Source organism: Dryobates pubescens, chromosome 26 (assembly GCF_014839835.1).
Source record: "Dryobates pubescens isolate bDryPub1 chromosome 26, bDryPub1.pri, whole genome shotgun sequence".
In the NCBI taxonomy this organism is placed as follows: domain Eukaryota; kingdom Metazoa; phylum Chordata; class Aves; order Piciformes; family Picidae; genus Dryobates; species Dryobates pubescens.
Genome location: NC_071637.1, coordinates 8,137,995 through 8,157,795, shown reverse-complemented (window position 1 = coordinate 8,157,795; position 19,801 = coordinate 8,137,995). Strand labels below are relative to the sequence as shown.

The 19,801-nt window shown below is 42.8% G+C and overlaps 1 long non-coding RNA gene across 1 annotated transcript in view; it reads right to left on the bottom strand.

Moving 5' to 3' along the window:
• The window catches only part of LOC128898578 (uncharacterized), a 134,388-nt gene that overhangs the window by 8,350 nt on the left and 106,237 nt on the right, over positions 1-19,801 (bottom strand). Inside the window, exon 2 of the long non-coding RNA XR_008462890.1 lies at positions 13,897-13,974. This is a non-coding gene — a long non-coding RNA (uncharacterized LOC128898578). The remainder of the gene's footprint in view (positions 1-13,896; positions 13,975-19,801) is intronic.

Below are 19,801 nucleotides of genomic sequence, written 5' to 3'. Positions count from 1 at the left end.
GCCTAATCAGGCTCTTTCCCCAGTCCTGACAATGGAGTATCAGAGCTCTATCCCAGCTCTGCATGTAACCATTACTGCATGAAAACTAGATTTCCTGCTTTACTCTTTCCATCCTACTCACTCTGCTTGCGTGGGAGCGTGTTCAGACCATTGCAGCTCAAATACTCCAAAACCTCTTTTCCTGCCTCATGGCATGCAGCAAGGACCTCTATATGGCCCATCCCTGAAGCCTGAGCTCAGACAAAGGGCCAGTCTCTCACAGGTAGCTCCTCAGATACCCCAGGGTTTAAACTATCAGAGAAGGGCAGCCTAGATTTCTAGTTCTGTGGATTAGAAGAAGAATGTCCTCTCTCAAAAGATGACCTTAGAGGACTTGGTCTCAGAGCCTGCCTGCGTGTGATGATGACAGGGCCATGGGGACAAGCTCCATGGCACACCAGTTTCTGACCATTTGGCAAGCTATTGGTCTGGTGGTAACTTGGTTTGATATACACAAAAAGTGTTTCCAGTGCTGGAAAACCAAACCCCTGTGCACAGCCCTGCTTTCATCTAATCCACACAGGTGGCACTGATGAGAGCCTGAGTCTGTGCAAAGACATCCATTTGGCTCAAACTCTTCCCTCAAGACAGAGCTAAAGCTGGACTTGAGCCTGCACCACAGTTTGCAGGAAGGCAAGCTGCTCATGGGCAAGTCTGGACTTGGAAATGGACTTGAACATATGGTCCATTAACTGCACAAGCATATCCCAAAAGCTCTTCGGAGCTTGACAGCTGCTGACCCTGAAACCTAAAGATCAGCCATTATTTCAATGGCAATAACTTTTGCAGAGCCCTCCAGCTGCTCTGGACCTGGATTTTCACCCTTTCTTCTGCTGCCAGAAAGGACTTTAGTGTGCATGCAAAACCCAAAGCCTTTCAAGTTCATTTGCTGTGGAGCTCTGTTGTGCTTTGGGACAGGCTGAGTCAGAAACCATTTATCAGGTCCTCTAGCAATGGCTTAGACCTCCACCCAGAGCTATTTAGGTCTCTGAAACTTATGCCAGTTTTTACCAAGTTCCTTTTAGACTCCAAATATCAAGCAAACTCCACAGCTTCACCATTTATCTCCCACGGGTCAAAGTATGCACCCAGATGGAAGCACCTGAAATATTCCTGATACCAAGGTCACTGTGAGGGAATGTGTGTGGGAAGTTGGATCAGAGAAGTGCTGTTTCAGCATTAGGTCTTATGGGTCATAACCACCCAGGTTACATCCCTACATCCTAGAGAAGGATGCAATGTGCATGTGGCTCCCTCCATCGTTCTCCAAGGGAACTCATGACATCTGTGATGCATTACAGTCTTTTCAAAGCAACTTTGTCTACATTAAGTAGAAATATTTAATTAGCACTTCATTTAGAGCATGTGGTACAGCTCACAGATCCATTTTGGGCCAGAGATGATTTTCAGGGGTGGGTGGAAAACAACCGAAAATGCCAGGAGGCCAGTGTAGTTTGCAACAGCCACTCACTGCTCATTTCTGTTTTCACATTATTGCAGACTTTCCAGGGAAGCTGCTGTAGTTTGCAGCCCCAGAGAACTGAAAACATGCAGCAAATCCACCAAAAAAAAAGTCCTAGCAATGTCTTACAAATGTCATGGGTCACCTCAAACCTGTTTGTCATCTGTGGCTACTCTGTAGGTGCAAGGTTTTCAGCAGGGAGATTGCTCTTGGGGCTGCAGGTCTGTGGAGCTAAGAAGTTCCTTCTCCATCCATCTGCCCTGCCTGGCCATGTGGTAGGGCAATGTGCCCAAGTCCTGCCTCGCCCAGGGGAAGCCCCAATGATTCAGACACTTCTCTGAGTCATCCTCCCTCCCCAGCCTCCCCAGGGAGAGGCTAGTGTGCTGCTGGCCAAAGCTAGCAACAGTTAGCAAACCCTGGGCCATGGACAGTGTATGTAGGGGTGGTTTCACTCCATCTCCAATCCAGTAAGTAGCTTACTCACCCAGGCACACAGGTCCTTTACTCCCTTCCATAATGTCCAGCCCAAATTCCACTTGCACATCCAAATTCTAAACAATTTTAGACCCAAATCTCTCCAGTATCATTTAATGGCACTTGCCCAACATTTTATCAGCTCCTATGAGATTCAGGTGTCCATACCAGCCTAAATATTCCTCCTTGGAAGGAGAGCAAAGCCTCAGATGTCAGCTTCATGCCATGATCGAGAGCAAGTTGAAAGACATCTTACAGACAGGTAAGAGTGAAGTCATTGCACTAGAAGTACTGGAGTGATCCAGCTATACACTTCACACTTCTCAAGCTGAAGGGTGTTTTTGTGTCTTCTTGAACCCCCAAACCCAGTTACCTCCTAGGACTTACAAAAAACCCCAACCAACCAGCCAAAGAACCCCTTGGTACATGTAGCAAATATATGGTAATATTATCAGAAGAGATCTTTACCAGACTTATTAAATGTGATAGCCAAAGAACAAGACCAAGCAGTTGTGGTGTTCTGTGGTTTTATACCTAAGTGTACAGACATCTACCTATTTATATAGATAAAGACATAAAAATATATCTATTTTTATACATACATGGTAAAAATTCTTCCTTGGCTGTGTACATATAACTGCTACAGGGGCTGTTCAGCCTGGAGAAGAGAAAGCTCCAGGAAGACATTACAGCTACATTTCAACATCTGAAGGAGATCTACAGGAAGGCTGGGAAAGAACTGTTTAGAAGGGCTTGTAGCAACAGGATGAGGGGCAATAGTTTGAAACTGGAGCAGGGAAGATTTAGGTTGGATATAAGGAAGAATGAGAGTGGTGAAATACTGGCACAGGTTGCCAGGGATGTGCCCCATCCCTGGAGACTTTCGAGATCAGACTCAATGTGGCCCTGTGCAGCCTGTGCAAACTTCACTGCAGGAAGGTTGGACAAGATGACCTCTGAGGGTCCCTTCCAACCCAATGCAACTGTTGAATTTGTGACATAATAAGGAGAGAAGGAAGACATCCTAAACCGTGATTCTGTTGGCTTTCCTTCTCTCCACATATTCCCTGGAAGATTTCCTGGTGGCACAAGCTGCTTCATGTGTATCTTGTTTATTTTTGGCCTGCATAACTTCCTCTGGAGCTAGCCTAGCCCTTGTTGGGAACACAAGATAAATCTGGATTCATTTGAAACTCCCATTTGGAACAGGCAGGAGTGTCCTCCTTGTCAACATGTCAGATTAGGAATGCTCCATTTGGTTTAATGGAGCTGGCCTTTGGTTTAATCTAAAAGGCTCCATAAACTTCCATTGTCCTTTATGCTCCAGAACTTGCAATCTTTAGAATTACAGAATTTTTCCCCCCACCCATCTTCATTAGTAGTTGTCTCTTAAATTATATTCCTTTGCTATAAATCAATTCAATCCTATCCACCAGAGATGTTCCATTTCTTCTGGCACAAGGAAGTGTTTTTGTCAATCTGAGAACAATACAGTTGTAAAGATCTGCAAAGTTCAAAAAATGTGTCAAATTAGGGAAGAAAACTGAGAACAAAATCACTGCAGTACAGAGTGGAATCAAAATTACTTGTCCTGGCATAGCCTTCTCAGGTGTTATTGGTCAGTCACTTCAGCCATATGTTGTAACACCTACTTCTGAAAAGTTCTCATTGTTATTCTCTTGCCTTGGAGAAGTCTAAATTCATTCATTCATGAAGGAGATGAATGGAGTAGTAAAAATAGTCTTATACATTAGCAAATTGTAGGGTTCTGTGAGGTATCACTTCATGGCAGACAAAATGTTCTGACTACTGTATCCATCAAAAAGATTTCTTGGATTCTTTGAGATAACCTAGAAATTTAGTGTGCTAGCTGGGACTCGGGACATCTGAGTTTAAATCCCACCTCCGGCATCTACAGCATCTGGGACCCATGCATCTATTGTGTGACTTTCAATGAGTAACAGTCTTTCAGTTCCCAGTCCATGGAATAGGGATAATGACCCTCCCTCCCGCTCCCATTTTGTCTGTCTGATCCAGTTAGGTGAAAAATTAATCAAGTCAGAGCCTGTCCTTTCACAGAAGTTAACCAGCCAGCATTGGACAGACAAGTGGGACCCAGTGCCAACATTTGTCCAGCATAGCATGTTTTCCAGAGATTGTTCAGCCCCTTTGGAGGATGGCTTCTTGCCCCCATTTGAGACCCTATAAACCAACATTAGTCATGCAAAGGCTGTTTGTACCAGTTGTGTCACACTGGAAAGGCAGCGTCTAGAGGTAATGCTGCTGCGTCTCTACCCGAGCATCAAAGCCAAGCTGCCATAGTGTGAGGAAACTGCTGTCATGAGAGAAAGTGCTTTGCATGATGGACAAAGCCAGGAAAATGAATAATTTTCTTAAATGTATCCAGACCCTCAGCCCTGTGTAAACACAGAAAAACAACAACAGAGAAGGCAATTGTGTTTTCTTCTATTTTCAAGGCGCAGGTAGGTAGTTCCCATGACTCGAATTTTTAGTGCAAGGTAATTGAAATCTATGAATGCTGGGGTCTAGCTTTTCTGACCTAATTTTCATTCATAAATAGTATGAATAGCTCAGAGCTCCTGTGGTGCTGACTCTATACTGCCTAGCTGATGAGCTACAAGACAGAAATGTTTGGGGGTTTTTTTTTGTACATACATGGTTTAGTTGATTAGATGGTGTTGGATGATAGGTTGGACAGGATGATCTTGAAGGTCTCTTCCAACCTGGTCTATTCTATTCCATTCTATTCCATTCCATTCCATAATACAAATCCAAAGAAATCTGCATCATGACAGCCACTTTTACATCCTGGATGACCACAGACACACTACCTGATGACAGATAAAGTGACCTCAGTGTGAGCTGTGCCCCAAACTCAATACCAATGGGGGAATAAAAGAGTAATCCCTACAGAACAATACATTACAGAAGATGTTTCTCTCTGTTTCTCAGTCCCTTGAGCCTGATATTTATATTGAATTCAACAACAACAACAAATAACCAACCAAAAAAAACACATAACAAAAAAACCACAACAAGAAGGAAAAAAACAACAATATAAACATGCCTTTCAATTTAAATTTTCATATGATGGGCTCTCCAATAGGCCAGGGTTCAGCTGATGGTACTCATTTAGTTTTGACGGGTCATTTAGACAGCAAAATTGGTTTGGTCTGGTGTAAAGATTTCTGCAACACAAGCAAATCAAGTGCTGTGCCTTTCTGCTAGCAAAGCACAATATAGAAAGCAATTAGAAGGAAAGAAGAAATAAATAAATGAGATACTTTCCCTACGATGTGAAGCTTTGTAGGCAACTTAGCATTTGTAAGTTAAACGCCTTCCTAAGGTGCTCTTCTGCTTCCATTATTGCAGAGGAATCCAGAGCAAAAGGTAGAAAATTTAAAGAAGGAATGCAAGAGGAGTTATCAGGTCCTTCCTGCTCCAATACCCAAACTCCAAAGTTACCAGGAAGGTAAGAAATAGGAAATTATTAGGACAACACCATCCTTCACTTCATTTGTAAGAAATCCATTTCCTAAAATACATATACAAGAAAATGACCTGAATGTTAGTTATGGCAATTAAACACATTGTTTCAGAGAATCTACAACCTACAGTGCCACAATCTGGCCACTACTGTTTCTGGAAGGGGCACATGGGTTGCATTTGCAGGGCACTGCACACATGTCTGCCTGGCAGCTGCAGCCCTGCATGAGCCTGAACACTCTTTTCTCCTAGGTCAGCACTTCAATGATTTGGAGAAAGCTCAGCACATCCAGGAAAATGTTCACCCAGAATCCTCAGAGCTGAAACAAATAAAGCTGTCATACATTTTTAATGATTCTCATCCATTTAGAATGTGAATATTCATCATTCTTGCAAACCAGTGCCTAATTGGATTCATACATTTTTCTTGCTTAAATGTAGAGCAGAAAGGAAGTATGCTGTTCTGAAGCTCGTTTCACCCAGAGGAGCCTGACTTATCTTGTGCACAATAATGAGAAAGCAAGCATGCACAGTTTTTGCTACTTACAAAGCATTAAGAGGCAAATACAAAGCAGAACTCCACAAACCATGCCAGCCTCAGGCCTTCCCACCATCCCAGGCAGCAGTTTCATTGAAGTCATGGGCACCTGGGTGTTTGTTCTCCCAGCTCCTGCTCACATGCCTGATGTGTGCTGAGAGCCACTTCACTGGGTCAAAGCAAGAGCCACACATAGGCAGAAGACAATGGAGAGGAGAGCAAGATTATTATGCAGCTGCCATCCCTTCTGCAGCCATCACCCCCTCCCTCCCTCTTCTGCCCCTCATCTCTGCATATCAATTATCTGTAAGTTTCTTCCTCTAATTTAGGGAAATTGTATAGACCAAACTTCCAGGCTGGAAGGTCTAAATACATCATCTTACCCCAAAACTAGCTTTCGAAGCAGATGCTGAACAGCTTGAAAGAGTAGGGAGGGATCTGCTCTGCAAGGGTGGTCTGCGTATCAGCTCTTCCCTGCAGAGCATGGCCCTCATTTTAACCTCTCATATCACCAAAGGTTGCTGTTTTCTATTTTCAGTGATGATTTGAGAACTCTACAAGATGCTTCTTAAAAACAAAACAAACCAAACAACAACAACAACAACCAAAAAAATCCCCAAACAAACAACCACACCATAAAATCTCCAAAGGATATGAAAAGCTCTTAACCTGGATGGCAGGGGATCAGCACAGGAAGTCAGTTCTCTGTGGTGAGCTGCAAACCACAGAGAGCCCTCAAGTGCCCTTCACTCCTCATGGAGTGTTTGCTCAGATCAGGGTGGAAGTCCAAAAGCAGAAAGCTGAAATTGCCCTCTCTGGAATATGTTTGTTTATCAGAGTGAAGAATAAATAGTTGGCTGTGCTGTGGTTATAGCTGCATCTCCCGAGAAGCCTTCAGTGTAGCTAAGGATATGCATAATGCATAACTCATGAGGGCTAAAAACAACACATACATTTGGGGATATTTCCAAATCCAAAAGCTGCACATTTTTACTGTTTGGTAAAGGAACAGGAAACACTTTGAGTTCCCTGGTGGCAGTACCCTGCAAAGGTACCTCAGCTCCAGAAAGATACCAATGAAAGTCAGAGTTACATCAATCATAGAATCAACAAGGTTGGAAAAGACCTCAATCATCAAGTCCAACCTGTCACCCAACACCTCAGGACTACTAGACCACGGCAACAAGTGCCACGTCCAATCCCCTCTTGAATACCTCCAGGGTCGGTAACTCCACCACCTCCCTGGGCAGCACATTCCAATGGCCAACAACTTTCTCTGTGAAGAACTTTCTCCTCACCTCAAGCCTAAACTTCCCCTGGTGCAGCTTGAGACTGTGTCCTCTTGTTCTGATGCTGGTTGCCTGGGAGAAGAGACCAACACCCTCCTGGCTACAACCACCCTTCAAGTAGTTGTAGACAGCAATAAGGTCTCCCCTGCACCTCCTCTTCTCCAGGCTAAACAGTCCCAGCTCACTCAGCCTCTCCTCATAGGGCTTGTGCTCAAGGCCTCTCACCAGCCTTGTTGCCCTTCTCTGGACACCAATGGTACCATGCAGAATGTTGCCAAAGGACAGACACAAAAATAGAGAAACACGTATTCTCATCAGATGCAAGAACTTATATTCATACAAGTGCTGTGAAAACTTCTGTCCTTGCCCTAACTCATTGATCAATTCCATTTCCGTCCCATTTTCAGGTCTGCTTGTATAGACCTACTCAACACAGGGATAATGACAGAGTTTAGTGCCACAGACTAATAATGCAAAGCGAACAGTTCTACATTATGTGCCAAAGCATTTGGCCAAGTGCATCTAATTTTAACGATAATTCATTGTTATTAAAATAATAATAGAGATGCAGCAAATTTGAAAATCATAACACATATCTTCCTCAATAGAAAAAAATCTACTTTAGAAATCAAAAAGGAATTGTTTATATTTTGCTTTTCCTTGCATCAAAGGCTTCCCATTTTAGCTTCCTTATAGCACAAAAATAGCACCAGGGTTAAGACTAAAATCTAAATATGTTCTATTATATTTGTATTAACAACAGTTCTAATTTCAGGCTCCCTTCTTCCTGAGTTACATTTTTCTATATTTCCTCTTGAGAGTTGTCCAAGATGATAGCCTTGAATCTAAAACTTTTACTGTTTTCTTCTAGGCTCAGTTCAAAACCCAGGATCAAATTATTTCCTGGAGTCTTAGGTGTCTCTGCAATAGATAAACCACTGTTTTAAGAAAAAGGAGCAGATTATTTAACTTGTGTGCTGCTTCTCAAAAGAAAACATGTTTTAAAAGTGAAACTGAAATAGAAACAGTGTACATTGAGGCATAAATTAGAATAGAATAGAATAGAATAGAACAGAACAGAACAGAACAGAACAGGTTGGAAGAGACCTTCAAGATCATCCTGTCCAACCTATCATCCAACACCACCTAATCAACTAAACCATGTATGTACAAAAAAACCCCCCAAACATTTCTGTCTTGTAGCTCATCAGCTAGGCAGTATAGAGTCAGCACCACAGGAGCTCTGAGCTATTCATACTATTTCATACTATTTCATGTTCAACCCATCATCCAACACCATCCAATCAACTAAACCATGGCACCAAGCACCCTATCAAGTCTCCTCCTAAACACCTCCAATGATGGCGACTCCACCACCTCCCTGGGCAGCCCATTCCAGTGGGCAATCACTCTCTCTGTGGAGAATTTGTTCCTAACGTCCAGTCTAAACCTCCTCTGGTGCAGCTTGAGACTGTGTCCTCTTGTTCTGGTGCTGGTTGCCTGGGAGAAGAGACCAACCCAATCCTGGCTACAGCCTCCCTTCAGGTAGTTGTAGACAGCAATAAGGTTACCCCTGAGCCTCCTCTTCTCCAGGCTAAGCAACCTCAGCTCCCTCAGCCTGTCCTCATAGGGCTTGTGCTCCAAACCCCTCCCCAGCTTTGTTGCCCTTCTCTGGACACGTTCCAGCAAGTCAACATCTTTCCTAAACTGAGGGGCCCAGAAATGGACACAGTACTCAAGGTGTAGCCTAACCAGTGCGGTGTACAGGGTCAGAATGACCTCCCTGCTCCTGCTGGCCACACTGTTCCTGATATAGGCCAGGATGCCATTGGCCTTCTTGGCCACCTGGGCACACTGCTGGCTCATGTTCAGCCTACTGTCACAGTGTAGTATCATAGTATCAGTCAGGGTTGGGAGAGACCACAAGTATCATCTAGTTCCAACCCTCCTGCCATGGGCAGGGACACCCCACACTAGATCAGGCTGGCCAGAGCCAACCAGTACCCCCAGGCCCCTTTCTGCCTGGCCGCTCTCCAGCCACTCTGACCCCAGCCTGTAGCGCTGCATGGGCTTGTTGTGGCCAATGTGTAGAGCCTGGCACTTGGCTGTGTTAAACATCAGCCATTTAAAATTTTATATAAGTTTATATAAATTATTTATATATTTTCCAATTAGTATGTCATTGCTGCTAATACTGTAAAGAAATCAAGCAAGTGGCTTGAAGAAAGTTAGTCTCCAAGAAGCTGGACAGTGAAATGAGTAAATGAGCTCTGCTTTGGGTAGCAATCATTTCTTCTGGAGGAACACAAAGAAAAGAAACTTCAGTGTATTTGCATTTCAGTATATCTGTGCTCAGTGAGTAGGTCATTCAACAGGGAGAAAACAGCCAGGAGTTGAAACAAGAAGAAAGTTTGTTTTCTTCTCCCAACTTACACATACAAATGAGGTGTGAGAGGCTGAGTCCTGTTAGCTCCAACACTTTGGCAGGCACATTGATGAGAAACAAGTGCTTTGGTTTGTTGACTTTGGGGAAAACTTCCCTCTGTTCATAAATGCATTCGTTTTAGTTGTCAAACACGCTTGGGTAAACTTACTGCTTTTCTTCCTGATGCATCAGAATGCAAAGATTTCAACTCCTAATTTTAAGCTGCTGCTTTCCTGACTTTTAAATTGAATTTCAGGTCTAATTAAAAAAGCATTTTTCACACTGACTGGAAATGAAATCAGCCATCCTGTAAATACTTTTCACTATTTCTAATGTAATAAAAATAGAAAACTTGATGATCTGGATGAATGCCTACGGAGTTACAGGACCCTAAACAGTCCTGTAAACATTGATCTATGAAATCTTCTTTCCAAGAGCAAACAAACAAACAAATAAACTCAACCTTTACTAGGAAGATATTGTAAAAGTACAAATGCAAAACCACTTTAATCTGCTCTTTAAATCTAATGTTTGACTGTTGAAACAGGTCACATCATATATGCATCCTGGGGTGCATCAAGAAAAGTGTGTCCAGCAGGTCTAGGGAGCTTCTCCTCCCCCTCTACTCTGCCCTGCTGAGACCAAATCTGGAATAGTGTCTAGTTGTGGGCTCCTCAAATCAAGAGAGACAGGGATTGATTTGAGACAGTCCAACAGAGAGCTTACAAAGATGACTGGGGGGACTTGAACATCTCTCAGATGGAGAGACCTGAGGCTGTTAAGACCTGAGAAGGCTGAGGGGAATCTTATAAATATCTATACATATCTAAGGGGTGGGTGTCAAGATGAAGGTGATGTTCTCTTTTTGGTTATGTCCAGTGGTAGGACAAGGAACAACAGGTACAAGCTAGAGCACGGGAGGTTCCACCTCAACATGAAGAGAAAATTTTTTATGGCAAGGGTGATGGAGCTCCAGAACAGGCTGCCCAGAGAGGTTGTGGAGTGTCCTTCTCTGGAGACTTTCAAAACCCACCTGGATGCGTTACTGTGTGGGCTGCCCTAGGGAAGCCTGTTTTGGCATGGGACTTGGACTTGATGGTCTCTAGAGGTCCCTTCAACTCCCTACCATCCTGTGATTCCATGATTACAACCTTTATTTGCAAATTAAATCTCTTAAATCAGTTCCCCCCAAATGTTTCCCTTTATTCCAAAGCAAACACTGGCTACTGAACAGCACACCACAAGAGGCAAAGCTCCATGCTGTGGTGTAAGTGGAAGATGACTGGAATTTTGTGACTTACATTTCTCTATAGCCATGACAGCAGAGAATCCAGTGCAGAAAATGTTATTTTCCCTCGCAGCCACAAGAGGGAAGCCTTTTCCTTCTGCAGCTCAAGGGAAAGTCTGTTAAGGAGCCCCCTCAGCACATGGAAACCATGGGGACGGGGAAAGTCAGCTCCCTTGATCGAGCAGAAAAGTTTGGTGTAATTTTCTAAGTCAATAAATACATACATACAGTCAATTAAAAAGAAGCCAGCCAGCTTGCAACCTCACTAATTAGTTATACATGCATGTTGATGGCTCATTGTTCTGGGGCTTTTACATGAACAATTAATTTCTATAGAAGCCTGCAGTGCTTTTCCTCCCTCATGTGGGAGCCTGCAAAACCTGCACTTTATTCAACGTGTTATGGCCACTGGGGAATCTTGTGGGCTTCTGCTGAAAGGCCAAATAATTTGAAGTTAAATCTTCAGTGACAAAGTATGGGTTTGTGGTAGACTGGGAGTTCATTAACTGTAGGTCCAAATGTCAGGCGTGCTATTAAACCTTGGCAGTTTATGGTGCATGTTCTTCTCTTACATGGCCTGGTTAATTATTTGGTGAGTGAGAGTTGCACTTAACCTGCAGGAACGAGCAGGTGTTTTTCTCTTGTTGAGTGTTAATGAGGCAGGGCCAGATCTGTACTTCCAGGGTCACTTAAATCTTTCTATTGAGCTTGGGCCATTCCTCAGATGACCATGACTGTGAAGGGACTTGCAGACACTAAGCCACAGCATTGCTGGAGGAATCACTGTGCCCTTCGCTGGCAAATTCTGTGCCTGTCCTGGATCCCACGAAGGTGCTGCAGTGGCCTTTTGGGGAGAAGGTAGGTGGCAAAAGAAGACTAATGTCCAGCTAAAATCTGCACAGCCTCAAATCCAAAATGCATGGCTTAGGTCAGAGAAAGCTTTGCAAGGCTGGGAACCAAACCCATGAGCACCACTCTGCTATCATCTGCAAATCTGCCTTTTTAGAAATCCACTACTTGTAGGAATCCTCAGGTGCCTCCTGCCTAACTTCATCCAGCAGTGAGCACAGGCTGTCACTGTGAGCCTTCCCAGCTGCAGGGCAAATATCCACATCTAGTGGGAGGTGAAGGAGGATTAAACAGCAACTACTGCCTGCCCAGGAGAACGTGAAACTCAGGCCTGAGATTAGAGATGAAAGATGCTCCAAGGTGTGAATATAAAACATTAAACACTAAAGAAGAAAGGAAAGTGTGAGCTATATTGTTTTTCTAATTTAATAAATAGTCTTTCAGAATGAAGAGCAGTAAGAGTCTGATCCTGTGCTGGGTCCTAGTCACACAGCAAACATGTTTCCTTCCAGCTACAAATGAGCAGCTACTTTCCTTGAAAATGGAAGCCTCGGGTCAAATCAAGCACTACTCAAACAGGCTCCCTTGAGACATAGGCAGCAGTAGGGGCTGGCAGGTCCTGCTCTGCCACTCAGCTCAGAGCTGATACCCATCCTTTGGAAGCATCTGAAGCTCTGCACCATGCCCAAGAGGTGGGTGAAGGGTGGAACAATCTGCTTCCCACATTTGTGTCTACCCATCCTCTGTGGAGCCAGGACATGGTTAACACAGCAGAGTGAGGGACTGTTGTCCTCTCAAATTGTCTAGGGAGGCTCCAGCCTTCAGGCATAAACTTGCTGCCTCTGGTTGTACCTGGGCTGAATTTGGCCTGTGGTGTTTTCAGTCAGCTGTGTGCCTATGTGTCCCTGTAATGGGACTGTCTGCTGGCTTTTCAAGAGCTCTTGTACAAGTATCTGGATATTACATCCCTTTATTCTACCTTCAATTCAATCTCTTGGTTTTAAGGACAGCTTTTCTCTCTCCTCCCTCTTCCCACCTCCCTCTTGTGGCTGTGGAGTCAGGAAGCATTTATATTACTGTAACACTTGATAAGCCCAGTTAACAAAAAAAGCAGAGAACAAGTAGTACCAGAAGGGATACAATGGGATTTTCATCTATCACTGTGTTTGTACGAGGCTATTCTCTACAGAGCACTGAGCACAGACCTAGCACTAATAGACATCTCCACACTAGTCTAACTCAAGCTGTGACAGGTTTCAGGTGATACTGCCTCCACCATGACTGTCTAGTCCAGAGCCTGCTACCATTTAATATACGCTGCTGGTTGCTGGAAAGACCAAGTTAAGGCTGTCAGTAGTGAAATATCTGAGACCTCTAGTTTTCACCAGCTGAAATTTCCAGAGAATAAATTATCTGAAGTAGTTTAAGCAGTCTTTAGAAAGCCAGCTCCTAGCAAAAGCCAGCTCAGCAGCTGTTCTGACAGCTTTCCAACCTCTCCTTGGGAACCCTGTTGTCTTCTTACTCCAACATCATTTTTCTGTAGCAAACGGACATTGTTCTGGCTGTGCACTGCACATGTACAACCCTTTGTATGGTATAAACCCTAAGCTGGTGGATGTCAGAATTCATGGAATAAAGCTTACCCAAAGAAAGGACTATTTTTCACTACCAATGAACTTTGTTTTCAGAGAAGAAATTGCATGTCACCAAAGCCCTTTACTTGAAACAGGTCCATAGAAGAGAAAAATAATCGAGATCGTGTTCTTTATTTATCACCAGAAAGGGATGAGGTTTTTAAAGCAGTTTTGTTCCTTACAGCTGCTATCAATTCTGACCTTCCCATATAACTCACCAGAAGTCTCTGATTCAGACTCTTATTCCTCCTCCTTTAAATAAAGGGGAAAAAAGTAATGAATTTTAACAAAGACATCTTTATGCCTCAGAGTTTCTCAGAAGTCTGCATTAAAGTAGCACTAAGAAAAAACAAAGAGCTTCAAATACTTTGAAAATAGTTCTCCTCCTTACCATGGGTGACCCTTTATTTGCACAGTATTTCTTGCTCCGTTGCTTTACCAGTTCTCCAGCCACTTATGTAGAAAGGACCTGACATAAAAGAACACAAAACAAAGAGGAAAATGTTTGAGGCTTCTTTAAACAAATCTCAAAAAGCAGTAATGAAACAAAACTAAAAATCAAAAAGTTCACACACTTTTCACCCATGTGGAATCCACTTCATCTGCTGGGAATGACTGAACATCTTCTGTTCCAGGTTTTATAAATGGCATCTTTACCACAGTACCTGCTTTTTCCTACAAATGAGTGAAGGGACATGACTTACATATGAGATAACTGAGGAGCGATCCATCTCCAGGCTAACTCAAATCAAAAGAAGTGGTTTGGATAGGAATGTGCTGCTCCTGATTTACTCCTGAGAAACAGATCCCCATTCAGAGGCATGAGTGTGCTTCATCTAGAAGTGTAACTTTATTTAACTTCAGTTACAGAAACCTCGGTGCTAAGAATGGAAAACTTAGTCCTAAGACTTTGCCCACCTAGCAATGATGTGATTGATGATGCCCAGATTTTAGTTGCTCTCCTGCGGCAGCTCTTTCCCCCGCCATGGCAATGCTTCTGAGCATCTCTCTTAATGAGTTACTTGGGGAAAAACAAGTTCAAGCCGTTGCCTAGTGAGAGAAGGTTAATCTGCTGTTAGATACCAATCCTTCTGCATAAGTGGTGACTGTCTCTTGATGATATAAATAGTATTATTAATTACACTGATATTAATACTGCCACTAACATTATCAGTTTCATCATGGATACAAATTGAGTTTGCTGCAGGATCACAAGTCATTAACAGAAGGAATCTGCAGACTGACCTTCTCTGCTTCCCTAAGAAGGGCACAGGCATAGACCCAGAAATGGACACTACAGTGTTAGGGTATTTTTCATTTTCAGACCATCATCACTTTATTTCCCTGGATAAAGGCTCTGAGCAGATAACGTTGGGATGTTATGACCCACCATCACTCTATAATGCTGTCACTTGTTTCTGTTTTGCCTCTTGAAATCAAGCAAGGGAAGGCTGCACTCAATACAAACTATGAGACATTAGGAAAAAACAGAATGCCAAATACCTAGTAGCTGTTTATATGCATTGCTAAGTCAAGAGTCTATTTCATTTACCCTCAAGATACTGGTTGGTCTTACTTATTTGGGCAGACAAACAGACCAGCAGCTGGTGTGGCAGAATCTCCCCAATTCACCTCCTTCCCTTTCTCCATTTCCATATATTTAAATTCCTCTAGTAAGTTGGGTAGACACTGGAAAACTGCATGCCTGTCTGCATGTCTTTCCTACCCAAGCAAATCAATCCCAGAGCTTCAATTTGCATAAATACCCCAAACCAAAGTTGCTTCTCCCTCCTCATTGGTCACCTCAAGAAAACACAAAAAAAAATCCATTTGAGATTACTGGTTTGTCACATTTACTGTCAGCTCAGAAATTCCTGTTTCTAACAATATTTCACTGCCTTTACCAGTTTCTGCTGCAGCTTTAAGTGGAACCAGGCATAATGTAAAGTCTTTGGCACTTGCAGAGATTGGTGGGGTGGGAGAAACTGCCTACCCTCACAAAGAAACAAAGGAAATCTCATTAATATCCATGTCTGCAGCGACACTGGGTTCTGTTTCTTTCAATTTAGCCATTAATCTGTTTTTATTACTTTCATCAATATTGTCATCCATGCTTCTGCTACTTTATCCTTTACCCAATTAATTAATGCTAAAGATTAAAGTGCAGCTGCCTAAAACATCTCACTGAGATTAAAGGTGAAAAAACCCCAAACAACCAAAACCCAACAACCTAGAAATAAAGTTAGATGAAAGAACCAATTCTGAAAGAACAGGTAGAGCAACATTCTTAGATGTCAGAAATGAGCTGGTCTTCAAAAAGAACTGAGATGTCCAGAACTACTCATTTGTGAGGCAGATCAGGGAAAAGAAAGAAAAAGCAGCAGATTTCCTTTTCTGCTTAAAAACTGTTAAAATAATATCCACACTTAGACAGTATTTTATCTGAGAACACAAAACCACAAAGGAGCCCAGACCAGTATACAATCAACGGATTGCTTTGCCTTCTGCCCAGGAACAACAGACCTCCCTGAGGCCCTGCACGGCTGAGCTGGCTGGAAACTGCAGATGGAGATTCCAGCTTCAGGTTGCTGCTGGCTCGCAGCCCGGCTGGGATTAATCAGAGGCTATCACCAACCATTCGCTGTTCCATGACTCAGGGGCTGGTGTAAGCACAGACATTGGATTCATGTGGCTCATAAAAAATGTGCCTCTAATTACCATTTGCAAGCATGCACTCTGTCAGGGGCTGTTAAGGAGTTGCAGCTCTCGGTGCAACGAGCATTAAGGCAACAAAATATTTTGAGGCTTTCGAAACCTCATAAAACCGAGGCTTTGTAACCATATTTAATACCAAAATCTCAACCTTCAGAGATGAAAAATGGTGAGAGGAGTGGTTAAATAAGGACTGAACCTATATACCACACTTTAAAAAACAACTGTGTCTAGGAAAGACCAAATGAGAATTTGTAAAGCCACTCTACTGGGAGAATGGGCCATGCATTTGAACTATGGATGAAATGTTACAAGGGTGAGTTGCTTCAGTGGGTGGGGGAAAGAAGCAGCCTAAACCCAAAAATGCTGGGGAGAGTGATAAAAGCATAAATTGGCACATTTGTAGCTATTACCATTCTTTTTATATTTCTGAATTAATTCTGTCTTCATAAAAAAATAATAGCAGCCTCAGAGAGAGCTGCAGACATACAGAGGATTTCAGGACACGGCACAGAGTAGGTGAGGACTGCCTGGGTGATGTCAGTCCATGTAAGCATCAGAGGAAGGGTGCATCTTGCCCAGCCCTCCTGTCCCCATGCTCCCCTCCAACAGCAAAACTGGTGCATGGAGAGAACATCATTATTACCTTTTTCACCCACAGGACTGCATTTCTTCCTTGTGCTATGTACCTGCCTCAGGCACACATTACTACGAGCTGGGTCCTAGCATCCACAGATCTGTGTCATTAGTAGTGCAGCAGCTTTGCTGGACATGATCCAGAGCCCATGGTGCCTTGGCCAGGCTGATCACAAGAGTTCCTCCTTAGCCATCCCAAAAACTACACCAAGAAACTCCCAAGGCAGTTTGTATTCCAAACAGAAGGCAGCTGGCAGTCTTTGACTTCAAAATATCAAACAGCCTTGGATTTTTCTTCAAGTTAATCAGTTAATTGGAGTTAAGTACTCAGACATTACACATCCCTCTTCTCCTAATGAAGAGGCTACCTCAATCAACCAGTCTCTGCACACAGTCCACTCATTCTCTGCCCCTCCAGCATGCATAGAATTATAAGATAAAGAAATCAAGAGAACTTCAATGGAATCCAGAGGGTTTTCAAACCCAAACACTTAAGCAAAGCCTTGGGATGCATGGGGCTAAGGTATTGCAAAACTATTACTGAACCTATTCTTGGAGGTTTTGTCCTGTTTGCTGCCTCTTGTCTATGAGCTGGAGTTCGGCAAGAGTGTGCAGCCAGCTGACAAGATTTGCTTTGTTACAGCAGAACCTTGCAGAGCACAGAAAAGGACTTTAGGTCCAATAATAATTGATGGCAAGTGATCACTCTGGCATGTAATTATTAGTAATAAAAAATAACACCATCTCACTGCTCATAGATGAGGCTTTTCATCCACAGTCTAAACAACTCCATGCACTTGTGGTTATTATTACTAATGCTTTCAAGGACTAGGAAAATTTCACTGCTAGGTGAAATAATTTGTCCATCTAGTTGTCAGCATCAGAACCAGCACCAGAACAAGAGGACACAGTCTCAAGCTGCACCAGGGGAGGTTTAGGCTGGAGGTAAGGAAGTTCTATACAGAGAGAGTGATTGCCCATTGGAATGGGCTGCCTGGGGAGGTGGTGGAGTCACCATCCTTAGAGGTGTTCAGGAGGAGACTTGATAGGGTGCTTGGTTGCATGGTTTAGTTGATTAGGTGGGATGGATGATGGGTTGGATGCAATGATCTTGAAGGTCTCTTCCAACCTGGTTTATTCTATTCTATTCTATTACTACTAACTAAAGGCAAAGGCCCAGACTGGCATTACTAAACCATGGATCCTCCATTTTTAGGTTGTAGACACACCTGAGCTACCTGCCACTGTCTCCAAGGGGCTGTTTTCCTCCTCTTCCTCTTTTTTTATCCTTTCCCTCTTGCTGATCCCCAGATGAAGCAATCTGTGTGCTCTGGAAGAGGGCAGCCAGGGACTGTCACCTCTTCCATTGGTGAGACAGGACCCAAAAGAGAACTGTCTGCCTCTGTTCTCAGACCTTCAGTATCACATTTTATAAATATTTTAAGCAGTGAGAGTGTTAGCATACAGTGTGCTTAAAGGCACAGAAGCTGTCAAGAGATTTCCTTCCCCTCACTGCCTCCTCTCAGAGCTGACTGTGATCTATGTCTTGCAGGAGATTTTCAGCTGCTTTGATTAAATACTTACACTATCCATCTCAGCACCAGAACTGAGTGCTGGGCTAATATTTTGACTGTCAATTTTGCCTACCTTTTTTTTTCCTTTTTGCTATAAAATTTACTATATTTCCCCATTGATTTATGTCAGACCATATTTTCTGCTTTCTTTCCCACTATTGTTTTAACAGCATTATTGATTGAAATGGATGCAATAAATCCTTTTCGAAGGAATATGGTTCCTGCTTAAGATCAAATCAGAATGCTAAGCCAAGATAATTGTCTTAAGAGCTATGCTTAGAATCACTGGACAGAAGTCTTTTTATTGAGTCAGATTCTGACCACAGGATCTAATGAGACTTGCATGGTACGAGACAGGACAAATTTGGCCTTTAACATTTACACTTCTGAAATAAATCTTAACAATCAGTATTCATACAGCAGTAGTCATATGCACACTATTACTGTGAAACCTTCAGGTACCCTCAAGCCTTTAACACAGGATAGTTTTTTTCTATGAAATTTGGTTTTTAACCTTCATGGTGTGAATAAAAACATGAAGTACTAAAAAATACCTTTCTGAGGAGAACATTGCTGTTATTTATTCCAAGCCATTCTGTGTCTGAAACCCTGAGAGCTGATGTCCACATGTTTTAGAGTTACATCATTTCCATATAGATTTGAATTTTATGTGCAGCCTACATTACAGTGTTAGTATTGAGCCCTGTGATGACAAGGATATAAGGTGAACCATTAATAGCAAAAAGGCCAGACAAGAGTCTATCCTGCCTCTATAACTAACTCATTTAGAACTGGCAATACCCACTGCAATCATGCAGCAAGCATTGCTGATAGAGAAAGAAAGGTTAATTTGAGAAAAATAAACAATTTCTAAACCATCCTACTTTGTTGGGAAGCAAATCCATTCAGAGCTCAGAAACAGATGTTCTGGGAAACTCTGGGCAACAAATACAACCTGTAAAGGAGAGGATTGCAAAGGATCCCACTCACAAAAGTGCCATAGTGTTTCATTAAGGAATGCCAGGATAGCTCCTCATTTTCTCCCTCACAGTTCTCACAGGGAATGTCTTCTAGAAAGGCTAAGTCAGTGTTCATAAAAAAAATATTTTTGAGAACATTCTCCCTGGAGAAACTCATTAAACCTGTAAAAACCTGCTAGCACAATCTCTATCAAATGGTTAAAGTAGCACTTCCTTCACTGAATACCTCTTCAAGCACAAAATAACTTAAAACTGCACCTCTTATTCCACAGCAGGTTTGCACTGCATTAATTCATTGATATTTCTCCCAAACTTAGAATTAGGACCTTTGATCTCCTGTGAAGTTTCAACCCTAATCTACATACAAACTTTTTACCTGGGCTCTCCCCAAACT